Source organism: Delphinus delphis, chromosome 2, assembly GCF_949987515.2.
Source record: "Delphinus delphis chromosome 2, mDelDel1.2, whole genome shotgun sequence".
Lineage (NCBI taxonomy): Eukaryota > Metazoa > Chordata > Mammalia > Artiodactyla > Delphinidae > Delphinus > Delphinus delphis.
The window spans coordinates 115107529-115112631 of NC_082684.1; the positions used below are offsets into that span (position 1 = coordinate 115107529).

General features: G+C 36.6%; 1 pseudogene; it reads left to right on the plus strand.

Annotated features, from left to right (window-relative positions):
- Positions 1–4400: 4400 nt before the first annotated feature.
- LOC132421270 (U6 spliceosomal RNA) lies at positions 4401–4498 on the plus strand (annotated as a pseudogene).
- The last annotated feature ends 605 nt before the right edge of the window (positions 4499–5103 follow it).

The following is a 5103-nucleotide window of genomic DNA, read 5'->3' on the forward strand; positions in this document are numbered from 1 at the left end:
AATCCAGAAGGGACTGGCAGGACATATTTAAAGTGATGAAGGAGAAAAACCTGCAACCAAGATTACTCTACCCAGCAAGGATCTCATTCAGATTTGATGGAGAAATTAAAATCTTTACAGACAAGCAAAAGCTGAGAGAGTTCAGCACCACCAAACCAGCTTTACAACAAATGCTAAAGGCACTTCTCTAGGCAAGAAACACAAGAGAAGGAAAAGACCTACAATAACGAACCCAAAAAAATTAAGAAAATAGGTATAGGAACATACATATCAATAATCACCTTAAATGTAAATGGACTAAATGATACCACCAAAAGACACAGAATGGCTGAATGGATACAAAAACAAGACCCATATATATGCTGTCTACAAGAGACCCACTTCAGACCTAGAGACACATACAGACTGAAAGTAAGGGGATGGAAAAAGATATTCCATGCAAATGGAAACCAAAAGAAAGCTGGAGTAGCAATTCTCATATCAGACAAAATAGGTTTTAAAATAAAGACTATTAGAAGAGACAAAGAAGGACACTACATAATAATCAAGGGATTGATCCAAGAAGAAGATATAACAATTGTAAATATTTATGCGCGCAACACAGGAGCACCTCAATACATAAGGCAACTACTAACAGCCATAAAAGGGGAAATCGACACTAACACATTCATAGTAGGGGACTTTAACACCCCCTTTCACCAATGGACAGATCATCCAAAATGAAAATAAATAAGGAAACACAAGCTTTAAATGATACATTAAACAAGATGGACTTAATTCATATTTATAGGACATTCCATCCAAAAACAGCAGAATACAAATTTTTCTCAAGGGCTCATGGAACATTCTCCAGGATAGATCATATCTTGGGTCACAAATCAAGACCTGGCAAATTTAAGAAAATTGAAATTGTATCAAGTATCTTTTCCGACCACAATGCTATGAGACTAGATATCAATTACAGGAAAAGATCTGTAAAAAATACAAAGACATGGAGGCTAAACAATACACTACTTAATAATGAAGTGATCACTGAAGAAATCAAAGAGGAAATTAAAAAAAATACCTAGAAACAAATGACAATGGAGACATGATGACCCAAAACCTATGGGATGCAGCAAAACAGTTCTATGAGGGAAGTTTATAGTAATACAATTCTACCTTAAGAAAGAGGAAACACCTCGAATAAACAACCTAACCTTGCACCTAAAGCAATTAGAGAAAGAAAAACAAAAAAAAAACCCAAAGTTAGCAGAAGGATAGAAATAATAAAAATCAGATCAGAAATAAATGAAAAAGAAATGAAGGAAATGATAGCAAAGATCAATAAAACGAAAAGATGGTTCTTTGAGAAGATAAACAAAATTGATAAACCATTAGCCAGACTCATCAAGAAAAAAAGGGAGAAGATTCAAATCAATAGAATTAGAAATGAAAAAGGAGAAGTAACAACTGACACTGCAGAAATACAAAAGATCATGAGATATTACTACAAGCAACTCTATGCCAATAAAATGGACAACCTGGAAGAAATGGACAAATTCTTAGAAATGCACAACCTGCAAAGACTGAATCAGGAAGAAATAGAAAATATGAAAAGACCAATCACAAGCACTGAAATTGAAACTGTGATTAAAAATCTTCCAACAAACAAAAATCCAGGAGAAGATGGCTTCACAGGTGAATTCTATCAAACATTTAGAGAAGAGCTAACACCTATCCTTCTCAAACTCTTCCAAAATATAGCAGAGGGAGGAATACTCCCAAAATCATTCTACGAGACCACCATCACCCTCATACCAAAACCAGAAAAGGATGTCACAAAGAAAGAAAACTACAGGCCAATATCACTGATGAACATAGATGCAAAAATCCTCAACAAAATACGAGCAAACAGGATCCAACATCACATTAAAAGTATCATACACTAAGATCAAGTGGGGTTCATTCCAGGAATGCAAAGATTCTTCAATATACGCAAATCAATCAATGTGATACACCATATTAACAAGTTGAAGGAGAAAAACCATATGGTCATCTCAATAGATGCAGAGAAAGCTTTCGACAAAATTCAACAAGCATTTATGATTAAAAAAACCCTGCAGAAAGTAGGCATAGAGGGAACTTTCCTCAACGTAATAAAGGCCATATATGACAAACCCATAGCAAACATCGTTCTCAATGGTGAAAAACTGAAAACATTTCCACTAAGATCAGGAACAAGACAAGGTTGCCCACTCTCACCACTCTTATTCAACATAGTTTTGGAAGTTTTAGCCCCAGCAATCAGAGTAGAAAAGGAAATAAAAGGAATCCAAATCGGAAAAGAGGAAGTAAAGCTGTCACTGTTTGCAGATGACATGATACTATACATAGAGAATCCTAAAGATGCTACCAGAAAACTACTAGAGCTAATCAATGAATTTGGTAAAGTAGCAGGATACAAAAGTAATGCACAGAAATCTCTGGCATTCCTATACACTAATGATGAAAAATCTGAAAGTGAAATCAAGAAAACACTCCCATTTACCACTGCAACAAAAAGAATAAATATCTAGGAAGAATCCTACCTAAGGAGACAAAAGACCTGTATGCAGAAAATTATAAGACACTGATGAAAGAAATTAAAGATTATACAAACAGATGGAGAGATATGCAATGTTCTTGGATTGGAAGAATCAACATTGTGAAAATGACTCTACTACCCAAAGCAATCTACAGATTCAATGCAATCCCTATCAAACTACCACTGGCATTTTTCACAGAACAAAAAATTTCACAATTTGTATGGAAACTTAAGACCCCAAATAGCCAAAGCAATCTTGAGAACGAAAAACGCAGCTGGAGGAATCAGGCTCCCTGAACTCAGACTATACTACAAAGCTACAGTAATCAAGACAGTATGGTACTGGCACAAAAACAGAAAGATAGATCAATGGAACAGGACAGAAAGCCCAGAGATAAACCCACGCACATATGGTCACCTTACCCTGATAAAGGAGGCAGGAATGTACAGTGGAGAAAGGAGAGCCTATTCAATAAGTGGTGCTGGGTAAACTGGACAGGTACATGTAAAAGTATGAGATTAGATCACTCCCTAACAGCATACACAAAAATAAGCTCAAAATTAAAGACCTAAAAGTAAGGCCAGAAACTATCAAACTCTTAGAGGAAAACATAGGCAGAACACTCTATGACATAAATCACAGCAAGATCCTTTCTGACCCACCTCCTAGAGAAATGGAAATAAAAACAAAATAAACAAATGGGACCTAATGAAACTTAAAAGCTTTTGCACAGCTAAGGAAAACTTAAACAAGACCAAAAGACAACCCTCAGAATGGGAGAAAATATTTGCAAATGAAGCAACTGACAAAGGATTAATCTTCAAAATTTAGAAGCAGCTCATGCAGCTCAATAATACAAAAGCAAACAACCCAATCCAAAAATGGGCAGAAGACCTAAATAGACATTTCTCCAAAGAAGATATACAGTCTGCCAACAAACACATAAAAGAATGCTCAACATCATTAGTCATTAGAGAAATACAAATCAAAACTGCAATGAGATATCATCTCATACCAGTCAGAATGGCCATCATTAAAAACTCTAGAAACAATAAATGCTGGAGAGGGTGTGGAGAAAAGGGAACACTCTTGCACTGCTGGTGGGAATGCAAATTTGTACAGCCACTATGGAGAACAGTATGGAGGTTCCTTAAAATACTACAAATAGAACTACCATATGACCCAGCAATCCCACTACTGGGCATATACCCTGAGAAAACCATAATTCAAAAAGAGTCATGTACCAAAATGTTCACTGCAGCTCTATTTACAATAGCCCAGAGATGGAAACATCCTAAGTGTCCATCATTGGATGAATGGAAAAGGAGATGTGGCACATATATACAATGGAATATTACTCAGCCATAAAAAGAAATGAAATTGAGCTATTTGTAATGAGGTGGATGGACCTAGAGCCTGTCATACAGAGTGAAGTAAGTCAGAAAGAGAAAGACAAATACCGTATGCTAACACATATATATGGAATTTAAGAAAAAAAAAATGTCATGAAGAACCTAGGGATAAGACAGGAATAAAGACGCAGACCTACTAGAGAATGGACTTGTGGATATGGGGAGGGGGAAGGGTAAGCTGTGACAAAGCGAGAGAGAGGCATGGACATATATACACTACCAAACGTAAAATAGATAGCTAGTGGGAAGCAGCTGCATAGCACAGGGAGATCAGCTGGGTGCTTTGTGACCACCTAGAGGGGTGGGATGGGGAGGGTGGGAGAGAGGGAGACGCAAGAGGGAAGAGATATGGGAACATATGTATATGTATAACTGATTCACTTTGTTATAAAGCAGAAACTGACACACCATTGTAAAGCAATTATACTCCAATGAAGATGTCAAAAAAAAAAAAAAAAAAAAGATTAGCATGGCCCCTGCAAGGATGATACGCAAATTCGTGAAGCGTTCCATATTTTTGAATGCATGTATAACTGAATAACTTTGCTGTACACTTGAAACTAACACAACATTGTAAATCAACTATACTCCAATAAAATTTTTTAATAAAAAAAATATATTACTACCTGCCAGAAAATTGTCATAATTAATGCAAATATCTATGAAGAAAAGAAAGAAAGAAAAAAAACTCAAAACACCCATTGATTCATTTCCTGTCCTTGAGATGTTTATGATCCCTCAACTGTGGAGAGAGAGAAAGAAACAGAGACAGAGATAGAGAGAGAATGAAACAGAGGGGCTACCCAGAGACGCAGCAGGGGAATTTTTTATTTCTTATAATGATGCTGCTTTTTATTTCAACTTTGTGTGGCTCTCGTTTCACCTGGTTCTCCCTTCCCTGTGTTTAAATAAGAAGGCTGGAGAGATTCTCTCCTCTGGGTGTTACTGCCCCATGGGCTGGGGCTTCCTGCTTGCTTTTAACCTCAATGGGTTAATTTCATAAAGCAGCAGCTCTTTATTCAAGCCTGAGATTTCCCATCATACTTTAGGACCAGCGAACTGTCCCTTCTTTGATGGCACCTTTTGGCTCCACAATAGAAGCCAATTTGTTAGACTTCTTTACA